Raw genomic sequence first — 12,394 nt, 5'->3', positions numbered from 1 at the left:
AGGAGTACATAGGGCTGGCATGGGGAGGGCTAAACCGTGTCCAGCATTTCGTGTTTCCAGAGACTTCCCCAGACCTCCAGAGCAGCATAGGCAGCAATCCCATGTGGTAGATACTTAGTTAAAGAAGTTATCTGGGGGCTAGCTGCGTCCACGTGGTCTGTCCATACCAGTGTTGCATGCAGAACAAAAGAAAAGCAATATTTATACAACTGGGGAGTGCAAAGGTTATCATTTTTGTCTGACATTTTGTTTTTAAATGCAATACTACTGTCCCCGCGTTACTTCTGGAAGCGTTACAAAACCTGGCCCGGAGCCTGCAGATTTCCGCTTAGCATTAATGGTCTGTTCCAAAAAAAAAGTGGCTAGGAAGAGTTTCCTGACAAACGATGGGAAAATTTCACACCGAATGCATTGCGAAACAGTCAGCTGCAGCTCGGGGCTACGCTGCCCATGATATTACATTGCCTGAAATGAGGCACCGTGACTGACAGCCCGGAATACCACAGTGCTGAGCCAGCTGCAGCTGAGGAGAAAGAGAGGAACAGGATTTTTTCCCAACTATGAGGTGAGAGCAGCACAGCCTTCGGTCTTCATGTTCATTAAACCCCTGAATTCTGAAGGGTACTTAACTGGGAGTGTGATGAATGCTCTGGCTGACTCCAGGCAGCTTCCAAAGTCTCATGTGATGGTGTAGCTTTTGCAGCAATTTGGGATGACACCAAGAGTGCCGCTTATTTTTATGTGCTATTTTGAGTTCTATTTAAAGCACTCACCCACGGCTCCAGGCACTTTCACAATAATTTAAAGTGTGCATTAGCATTAGGTAGTTTCTCTGCATCCGTGTGGGAAAGGCTGCTCCCTGGGCTGTGCGAGGACATTTGGATGCAGAGGGTCATTGCCCATTAGTATCCAAAAAGCCACGCAATCAGCCTTGTTCGCAGATAGGTCATTTATTTTTGTTATTTATTATTAATTATATTTTTCAGTAGGATTATTCCAAACTGCCAAACACCCCCACACACCACCATCTCTTGATGACAGATGGACTGGGGATCATGGTAAGGAGCCACATATCTGCCCCTTACTTCTGTGCTCTGGAGGTCACCACCAGCAATGACAGGCATGAGCAATGCACTCCAAGGGCACCGTCCCCTGTCCTGTAGGAGCATCCCTGCCCTCACAGGTGCTCCTGAGAGGGCTCCCTTCTATGCATAAACCCTGAGGAGGAGCCAAGATGAAGCTGTTAGCTTTGCAGACTAACAAACAGGAAGATGTGCCAATGTTTACCATCTGATAAGCAAAAATAAGATTCTTCCCAGGTATAAAAAAGGAAGAAGCTGAGCTGTGTGTATCAGCTCTGGTCAGGTACTCATAGTCGTGAGCACTTCCTGCCTGCTAGCATTCCTGCCATAGCTTTGGAAACTGGGTTCATTAACCATCTGGGCTTTAAAGAGAAGAAATAGCACTTGAGTACCCACCACCTTTCATCTTCCCTCCTGGCTCATGTAACCATGGCAAAGGAGTCTATGCTAGCCCCTGAGATGGCACAGTTCATGTGAGCCCCCATCCATTTTCTGATTAAACCACTCGATGCAGAGCTGTGTAGCCTTCTCATCTTTCTGAGTCTCACCTTAGCATTGCCACTGGTAAAAAGTCAGGATTTTGTGCCTGGACTGAGATGGGAACACATTTTGCTCCAGTCTGTGAATGATACCTGTGCCTGCTGCTCCCTGCTTTCCTTCAGTGCCTGCCGTGCAGCTCATTGATGGGAGGATGAAGATAGTAGGGGAAACCCACGCAGGCAGCTGTCAGAAAATGAGCTTACTATAAAAGCAACATATGCTGTACTGAATTACGAGACCTTCAAATCACTACAAGAGGCACTTAAAATAGTCTGGAATTTAATTACAAGATTGTATATGTTTTAAATGCGTGAATGTATAATGCAGACTTGGGCTGTAACAAGGGAAAATCTTCTTCCACATGCACTTGAAGGTGCTGGAAAGGAAAATCCTTGGAGGGCACGTGAGACCAACAAGTTGGGATTCATGAAGCCTCATGGCTAACAGCTGGGATGCCACCACAGATGGACGACACCCCTTGGTGCTCTGTGCCTGGGACTAATGAGCCAAATGAAGGCACATTTATAATGAGGGTGTGTGCACAAATCTAAATTATCAAAGACACATCAGCAGCTACGAAGTCGTTTGGGTTGTACCTGTTCAAAAATGTTGGGTTTTTTTTCTAAAAATGCTTGCATGCACTTGAACAATTCATCCCTTTTCCATGTCACCTGTCCTGATCTCATGTGGTCATCAGACAGACGAGGGCTCATCCCTGACTAAAGCTATTACATTCCACCAAGTTAAATGTCTTGTGTATTGTGCCTACAAAAATGAAGATGCACTTAACATAACAACGTGGTTATTAGCTTAATGGCAGGAAGAGAAAACCTAGCAAAGAGAATTAAAGCACTGCTCCTGCAGAATGTCCCTGAGGAAAGATCCCTGTGTCTGGGATACCCATGAAGGCTACTCACCCCCCAAGATTTCCTGGCAGGCATACCACTGGCATGGGATTAGCATTGCAGCAGCTAGCATGACACAAGACAGGGGACCTGGATGGATGCCACACCGATTTGTAGTAGATTATTATTGTTTTCCTACTTTAATTAACATAGAGAACTCAAATGAGAAAAGAGATCATGTGTACCTTCCAAGCAAAGAAATAACTACTTGGCAAAGACTTTGATCTGCAAGCAGGGATGCAAGGATTGGACTGGAAAACTAATAACCATGAGCCAGAGTATCCTCTCTGTTTGTAAAAGCTGGGAATGGTGCAATATTCCTTCCCAAAAACCCATGGAGAGGCCCGGGTGAGCCTTTACAGCAAACCTAGGGTTTTCAGGACATACAAGAAAGCCAGAGCCATCATTCCCAGGTTTGACAGAGGAACATTTGCTAGTGTCTTCCAACTTTCTATCAGCCAGCATTCCCACCACAGCTTCCCTGGCCAGTTCAGAAGCACGGCTGAGGTGGCACGACGCATGATCCCAAGGGCTGGAAGGTATAATTTAGCATAAAGTTATCAACAAGGCACTTAGATGACAGCCAGCTCAGACATGAGGTTTGCAGTGTAAACATGGAGACGGAGAACACACACGTCATGCCAGGTAACCCAGCCAGTGACTCATGCTTTGCAGCTACATCATGCTCAGGATCTTTCTGCAGGAAATGCTTACTGGGAAAAGTAATGTAACCCCTGTATTTGGCTCATTTTAAGGCTAGAGAGAAATCAGAACTACAGCTGTAATTGCTGCTCTGGGCTTGTCAGGGCTTTTGTCACTTGATCTGATTTTCAAAGTTCTCAGGCTCCTTTTTGATGTCAGTAAATTTTGGGAAGAGCTGAGCAGAAATTGCAGGTGCATGGCTGTGTCCTGCTATGACCCGTCATCACCGTGAGTGCTGAACACAAAACTTTCACCTCTGGTTTCCCAACGCGAGCTCAACAGCATCATGTGCCCAAGAAAACACTGTCCCCACTTTGGACTTGGGCTGGCACAAACACTGACCTGGCAAATGACAGGGCTGAAATAGGGATTTGGGGCTGTGTCCCTGCATGTTGGCTGTGATTGTAGCTGCCTCACTTCTCTGGGGCTAAACAATATCAGCTTCAACAGCCCAGTGCCTGTCAAAGATCAGCTGTGGATACCAAAAGAAGAGGACAGGGTCATGAAGCTCATAAAACTACTCTGTTCCACACTTCTGGCCAGAGGCCAGGCACTGGTGCTAGAGGTCGGCAGCACTTCCGAAGTACAGGCCCTTGCTAGGGAGGAGGGGCTCAGCTAGACTAGCAAATACTTTAATTAAATATGGTGATAGCACTAACCCGCTGGAGTTCATCAAATTAGTGTTGCAAATGAAAACCTCATTGGCCTCATTTACGTAAGGCGGTTTCAAGAGGGAAAATAGCATTTTGCTTGTGAAGATGATGTTTGTTTCCTGATAAACAAAAACCTCTTCTCCCTCTGGAGCTTTGGGTCTGTTCAGTTCTCACCAAAATATTTGTTTTGGCCCTTTCTCGGTTTAGGGTACCACCAGTGAAGGTACTTGACATGATAGGAGACTGCCACAGGAAAATGGTGAGAAAGAGGGAGAAACAAGGGACTTTTTAAAAAAAGGACTTTTGGGAGGAGGAGATGCCAGTATCCTTCCTCTAGCACATAAATCATTTCTGTAGTTTAAAATAAACCAGCATCTGTGCTGGTTGGATCGCTGCCATTTTTTTTCTTATCTATCTTGTTTGCTGAAAGATGACTCAGGGCAAAGCTAACACGGTGCCCACGGGAGCACTGCTGGGAATGTGCTGATGTCACTGACTCCCTGGCAGCCGAAGGGCTTGAGGGCTGGGAGGGGGATTCCCACCTGCCAGAGAGGAAGGAAGAGGAGTGATAGGGATCCTTCTGCTAGCACCCTGGCTCTTAGCCCAGGCCACTTTCCTTGCTTATGTTGCACTTTGGGGGAGAGTCTCTTAAATAAATAGAAGCACTGCTTCATATGCGAGGGCTGGTGTCCCACTGACACTGGGGGAATGTCCCTTTCCCAGCACTTGTCACAGCACTTCAGTGTTGAATGAAAGCTTGGGCTTTCCTAGCAAAATCAAACCCCTGCCATCTGTGGCTTGCCCCTGAGCCCTTGGGCCTCTATGCCCCACAAGCAGAATGGGTGGATGGATCATTCCCCAGCCTGGAACTTCAGAGATTTCTGTCTTCCTCATGAAATGCTTCGGTTGTCTTATATACACTAGAGTTTGAGACCTTGGGAGTTGCTCACCTTTGTCTCAACATCCCTATAAACCCCTATCATCCCCTCCTGTAAATTCAAGACCATTTTGAAAGGCTGAGTAAGATTAAGGAGTCGGGAAACATGAGCCCCTTTAGGTTAAAGGGTTTCTAATGCACAGTGGTCCCCAGTACATTGTCCTCCGTTTTTGTCCTTGCAGGAGCATCATTAAAATCAATAAGCTTCTCTTATAAAAGGATCCAGAGAGGATGACAAATAAACCTGGCTCCATCCGTGGCTCCTGGAGATGGCACAGGAGATGCATGCTCTGCCCTGGGAAGGTATGGGCAGTATGGTAGGGTTCCCATCAACCTGGCAGGCCCCATACTTCCGGGGCAGAGAGGGCACTTGCCTCTAATCCCAGCAATGAAGCAACCCTGCCCCTTTGCAAACACTTTGAACAGAGTTTCACAATAATCAAAGCTGATTTCACCACCTACAGCCCTGATCAGCATGAGTGTACGCAATTACAGCACGAGGGCAGCCCTGCCTTCTCCTCATGGCCGTTATCACCCTGTGCAGCCCCCTCACATCTGATTGGAACTAGGCCTGGGCACAGGTAGGATTTAACACCAGGAAAATCCCCTCTGATTTTCCTGTAATTACGCTGTTATTTGATGCCAAGAGACTCCATCAGAAGCTAGTGCTGTGTTGCTCAGAAGCTCTGGCACAGGAAGAAGTAACGTGGTGCTGCCCTTGGACAGACGGAGCTCCGGGCCCAGCTGTGCTGGTGGCACTGTCACCCCAGGAGGATATCCATGGTGTCAGCCAGGGACCTGGCACCCCCATATGATGCAGTCCCCCACTCTCCATGGTGGCCAGGCATTGATGTCCCCAGAATTAACACAACTAGTAAATCCTCCATCGAGGAAACAGGGAATTCTCCAGGTTTGATTCACTGCGGCTTTCGAATCGCCAAGGATGTGAGCTGGCTTGTCTGGGTACAACCGCAAGCTCCAGGTGTGGTTAAACCAGCACTGGGGAAAGGATGCCAGCGCAGTGAATGCCATCTCCCTCCTCACCCAAGCCCCTGATCGGCTGTGCTCACTGGCACATTAGCTCAGCCCTCTGGCGGGTGTGAATTTTGCCCTTTCCCAGCTGTCATACTTTCTGTACAAGCAGCTGAGCGTTCACCCGGTTTTCCTGGAGCACCGTGGGTTTGCACCATGATCCTCTGGCCCAGGCTTCGCTCCCTGGGTGCTTCCTGCTAAAAAGATCTGCTCCCTGGTGCTGCGGTCAGCTCGCTTGGGTTTAGCATCTCCTGGTATTGTGGACAAACAGCAAACCACTGCCTGGATGGGCTCCTTGGTGCATCAGGATCCCTGGGGTAGCCATCACTCCTGTTGCACCTGGTGTGGCATTGCATGCTTGTATGTACCGTTCAGCTAAAGAGCTTGTGAGTATTCTTCTCTTGTTATTAACTGATGATTAAACCGAGTGTTGTTTGACAAAGCCTCACCTTCCCTCTAACAACACAAACAGCCTCCATCAAAGGGCAAAAAGCCACCTGCTTTTGTTCATCTGTCTCTGGTTCCTCATCAGGGCCAGGTCCCTTGGGCTGAAAACTGACTGATCGTTGCTTTTAAGCTTTGTGGGGTTGAAGCATTGTTCCTTGGGGTGCTTTTGACATTTCAGACTAACACGGTTGGGTTGTATCTGCCAGGCATGGGGAGGGCAGCAGGGCTGAGGGAAGCAGCTCTGGGAAGCGTGGGCTCCTGCCAGCAGCACCCACGTGGCAGTGAGGGAGTGGAGGCACCCACCATGTTTGCCAGCCAAACACCAGGCTCCCAGTGGGCATCAGAGCTCTTTTGGAGGTAGTGGCAGTGAGTTCACCTTCCCGGTGCCCTTCTGAGCCTGAGAGTTACTACGAGGCTCAGATAAGGAAAGAAGCACGAAGACGTGAACTGGCTTGCCCCAGGTCCCACTAGAAAACTGGCAGGAGAACCAGGAACAGAGTAAATCTCTTTGTACTTGGACCAGAAAATTTCAGAAACTTTAGGGTTTATCTTATTGTCTAAAATCAGGTTTTAATTGCTGTCAGCACATCCCCTTCTGTCACGCTTATTTCAGTAGAAGAAAACTATTGCAAGACCACTCTTCTCATTATGCCTGTAACATAATTCCAAAGCTCAATCCCAAATTCCCTTCTTTTTTTGAGAAGATTTACTGTCCATCCCCTGCTGATTTTCAAAGGGGTGAAATTGCAGAGCAGTGCTGTGGCTCTGGCCCCAGTCAAAGCTGCTGACCCCACACAGGCATCCCATTCCCACAAGGAATATCCCCTCAAACCCCCACACTGTGGCACAAACAAGCTTGGCTGCTGGATGATCCTCTCTCTACATCATTATTTATTAGGCATTAGGTCAGAAGAGATTTCTGTGCCAGGTGTCCTCCTAGACCTGTGAAAACTATGGGCTGCTCCAATTTATTTGGAAAATGGAGCAGGAGGAAAACTATGTAAGCATCAAGGGAACCAGACCTGGCTTCTGAATGTAGCTTTCTTTATAAGAGGTTATTATATACTTATAATTAATTGTTGGCTCATGGCAGAAAAGGTTTGACTTGCATGGACAAGTCAGAGGGAGGGAGGGAGGGAGGAAGAGAGGGAGGGAAGAAGACCTGGAATGGGAAGCAGATATGTGGGAGGATGCAGCATTCTTTTCCCACGTTGGGGAGCAGCAGGACATGTAAATTCAGCTCTGGAATTTTGCTCCTTACCTTTTATGGTGAAAAAATGAGGTTTTCCTTTGACTTTGCAAATACATGCTCCAGCTGAAATCCAACCTGTGCGTTAATACCCAGCCGAGTGTATGCAGCCACTCACCTGGATGTGCTGAGCACAGGCTTATGCAAAAGAGAAAGCACAGCTCTAGGCTCCCAGAGGCTCCCAGACAGCTCCACTCAAGCTGATGTAATAGTTTTATCTGAGGACAGGATTTATTTCTTATTGCTCAGTCTTGCCTTCAATATGAAATAACTAAGCTAAGTAATTAATTTTTAATGCATCCAATATAAGCAGTGAGAGTTTTGGAGCGATTTATGCTCAGTCCTGTTGCTGCTGCCAGTCTGTTCCTGGGGCTGGAGGGGCAAAAGAGAATCTTGCAGCAATGCCCAAACCCCACAGAGAGCCCCATTCTCCCAGGGCCTCCCTGCTGCTGCCTCTGCTCCACTGCACAGAGCCCAGAGCAATGCAGACAAACACAGTGACAGTTGCTGGGAACTCAAAAAGCCTCAGACTCCTCATCTTACAAGCATGGAGACCACATACTTTGTGGGGTTTGGAGGTCAAGGGATGGAGCAGTGACATCCTGCAGGTTCCCTCCAACCCTTCTTTTACAATACACAACATCACACCAAACTGCAAATAAAGTGAAGTCGCTCCAGAAGCTCTTGCTTTCTGTAACCTTCCTATACAACTTGTTCTATTTAGTAAACAGCAGTGTAGGAAGAAGATATTTAAAACTTTGAAAATGCCTAACTACAAAAACAAATGCAAAATGTGTTAGAAGACCAGTTAGTCTTTTCTGAGTCATTTCATTAGAGGGCCTAACTTTCCCTGTCTATGGAAATCTCAGGGTGGAAAGTGTATGAAACCTGCTGCAACCAACACTTGCCTGATTAGCCATGCATTTGCCTTCCTCTGAAAGGAGGCAAAGGTGTGCCGTCCACATTTACACTTTTTCAGCCTAATCTGGTTTAGGTGCTGCTAAGGTGGGACAGGCTCTTCGTGTGGGGCAGGGTGGCAGTGGCAGATGTGAGGCCCCCAGCCTGCTGCCCACCACCATCCATCCATCCATCCATCCATCCATCCATCCATCCATCCATCCATCCATCCATCCATCGACTCACCCACCCACCCACCCATCTATCCATCCATCCATCCCTCCCTCCCTCCTACCTTTCCTTCCTCCCTCTCTCCACGGGATGAAACCACTGAGCAGTGCTGGTGTTTTCTGAGCTGCAGGTCCCTGAACTGTCACAGAGGGAGTCCAGGCATCAGGGCTGGGCATGTTGCATCTCTCCACGTACTACTACAGCACCTCAAAGCAAGCAAAGAAATGGAGCAAAACTCTGCATTTCATCTTCCCAGCTGCAGGTAGCATGGGTGAAAATTCAGGCCAGGGTCATCGTGACCCAGAAATGTCCTGTTTAACCCAGGGACTTGACTTAAATCTCATTTTTGCATTGCAGCTCTGGCCCACAACCTCACTCAAACAGCCCTGAACAGCAGCTCCTTCTGAAGCAGTAATCCCCTCAGTGCTGACAGCCACAGCCATGCAGGAGCTGCCTCGAAAATTTTAGCTAATTAGAAATTTGGGGACAAGGAATTGCACTATCAGCTTTTTGCTTTTCCAGAGACTGGCTCGAGGGAAGTTTAATAAGATTGAACATTTGCTATTCTTATTTCGGGAGAGAGATTTAGATGCCTAATTCCCATGAATGCCCTTGCATCTCCCAAATCCCCATATGGAACTTCGAAATGAGCAGAGGATTTCTCCTCTCTGCTATTTGCTTTTCAGAAGTGCTGGGCTCTTTACATGCAAACCCCACCACTCGCCAGTCATCACTGCTCGGGGCGAGCATGGTTTACCCACATGGGTGCTCGTGGCCAGCCTGCTGAACCATGCTGCATTCCCCCCTGAAATTCCTGAGGTTTTTCTGAAGATCAGAGCCAGATTAATCACAGCCTGGTAGTAGTCACCCATGAGGCTACAGCTACCAGCTTCACAAGCCTAATAAGTGGTGAAATTCAGTTCAGAACTCAGCCCTGTGACTTTATGGTGGGAAAGGCAATGCCTATGGGACAGAAAATAACAATAAAAATCAACACTGAAGCGTGTTAAGAGTTTCAAATGGCACCAAAAAAATGCCTGCTATGTTTCCAAAGGTCTGTGCTGCTGCCCCGGACGCTGCTGTTACTCATTCACATGGGCAAGAATTACAAGTATGTCTGCAACTAGAAAAGCTTAGGTTCGCCGAATATTTGAGGCTTGGTATGGTATGAAGGGGTGGGGAGCACAGCTCCAGCCGGCAGCCGTTTGAGCAGAGAAGAAACAGTTTTAACTTCCTCAGGACAATTAAACTGCCTTGGTGGTACTGCAGCCAAAAAAAAACCACCCCGCTTATTATTTGCTGAGTTCTTTCTGCTCTTCAGCAATAATTCAAGGCCGTTCTGCCTTCAGGGAAGCCCTGTGAAGTGCAGCGTTCACAGGAATGGTTAATAATATGCAGTACTGACCTAACCCACTTCACTCTGCCGTGGAAACTGCTCCCAGTATCTGCCTTTGGCCCCCAGCACCCACTGGGATAGCCCAGAGCTGGGTGAGAACTGGGGATTACACAATTTCAGTTGCTTTTTCCACCCCCAATTTGGGATTAAATAAAGGTTTTCAGAATTCCTTGTGAAATGAAAACAGTCTTTTGACTAAAGTCAAAATGTTCAAGTTTACACATTTTGTATGTACTTCCAGAAAATATATTATAAGCAAAGCTTGGAATTGAATATATCATTAAAAAAAGGTTAAATCAGAATCATGTGCCCTTAGCAGAGAGCTTCATAACAGAAAGTTGTTAATACCAATACAGAAACCAAAGCAGATTTGCAAAATATGTTGCCTACAGCATATCAATATTTCTGATGGAAAACCACTCCATCAGAATTTTTTTATACAGTTTAAGGCTAGAATTTCATACCAAATAGTTTTACTGTCTCCCCAGCTACTGGCACTCCTGATTCTCTATAACGAATTTCCATAATTAACCTCCAGGTACTGAAAATTAAATCTTTTTGTCTACAGGATATTCTCAAAAAAAAACCTAGAAATTGTTTTGCTCTAAGCTAAAGCACAATCAATTCAATAGGGTTTTCTCCACAAATTTCTATGGAACTTCAGATCAGAGTTCAGATCCAGGTCAGTTTAATGCAACTCTGGATATTTCTTCAAATTCAGATGGGGCTTTGAAAAACATAAATCTCAAAACAACCTTCCTTTTTGTTGAAATTAAACCCTATATTGCCATCCAGATTAAGGACTCCTACTCTTTGATGCCACGGATAGAAGTACTTCATACGATGTTTGTGCTGATTTTGTATTCATGAGGAATGCACTACAGCATTAGGCACATAGACAAAATACCAAAGTTAAAGCTGTTGGCTGTGAATGCTGAGATTTGGCTTCTCACATGTGTTCTTGTTCCTGAAGGCTGCTCCCTATACCATCCTGCAGCAGGAAACGTCCTTGAGCTGCACGTGGTTTCACGGATGGCAGAACACCCCTGACGTGCAATTTGTTCTTATTGCAAGCACTAACAAATCATACATAATGTAACAGCAAAGCAGCTAATGTTGGATTTGCATGAGATACTTTTACTGTGTTGATCTGGGAGTTTTCCTGGTTTAGATGTATTTACTCAAGACGAATAAGTTCTGCTTCAGGGAAGTTTTGACTTGAGGCACTTCCCCAGCTGGTGGGATAAGAATGTCAAGTGGCCATAGGCCACAGCAGGAGTGTATCTGAACCCTAATCCCTTCCCTTTGCAAGAAGCAGCTCTGTACACCTGGATCCTAATAGAGACTTCTTCCTGTTCTCAAAACATCAAGCTTCTCCAGAGACAGAATTAAGACATTTGTGTGAATAATCCACATCATTTTCATGGCTTCTACTGAGCTCCCTTAGCTGGGTGGTGTGTGGTGTGTTGGGAAGACACAGGAAAAGGGTGATCACCTCCCACAGGTCCTCATTTCACCAGCACTGCTGTAGACTCCACAGCAGTGTTCCCGGAGAAGTCATTTAACCACTGTAATACCTCTCGGTAAATGGTCAAGAGCAACGCACCCACCATTCCACTGGTGCTATGTGGATAAATGCCTTAAAAAAAGACCCCATGGATGGAGCCCAGAAGCAGACCTACTGCAGAGCTGCAGACACTGGAAAAATGCACCAGGCTTGCATGAGATACAGGATGCCTGCCCACATATGAATAATTGCACTACAGTTAGTATTTTAAAATACCTTATTTTCTGTCTTAATATCCAACCTTAGTTATTAAGGAGGTTTAAAATAATTTTAGAGTGCTTATAACTTTGTTAAAGCATCACCCCCAGCTCCTGAAACTTGGAAGAGCTGAACTCCCACCCAAGTCTTAGCACTATACCGTCTGTCAGGTGAGGGAGAATCACCGATGTCTTCAACTAATTTCACAAATTTATGTAATTCCTTCTCGGTAATGTAGTGATGGCCAGATTTCTAAATGTCAAAATACAAATTATAAGATGTCAGGCTTCATTTTGTTTTCAGTTCACAGGTAATTATCATTTCTTTTCACAATTGGCATTGTTCCTGCATGTTATTATACCAACATCATGAAACAGAACATGCTCATTCTTACCCTACTGCCATCAATTTTAAACCATCACTGTGACAGAAGAATATTTGGGTTTCTTTTTGACAGCCAAAGCTCTGGTCCCTTGGCAGTGGTCTGAGCCACACATGGTTGTTGTGCTGCTTGAACCCTGTTTTTTCTAAAGTGAGAAATTTTAATTCCCTACGTAG

This window comes from Pezoporus flaviventris, unplaced genomic scaffold, assembly GCF_033815535.1.
Source record: "Pezoporus flaviventris isolate CSIRO_AGI_PZ_B2104156 unplaced genomic scaffold, CSIRO_AGI_Pfla_v1 ptg000001l, whole genome shotgun sequence".
NCBI classification, from domain to species: domain Eukaryota; kingdom Metazoa; phylum Chordata; class Aves; order Psittaciformes; family Psittacidae; genus Pezoporus; species Pezoporus flaviventris.
This window is presented reverse-complemented; position numbering follows the sequence as displayed.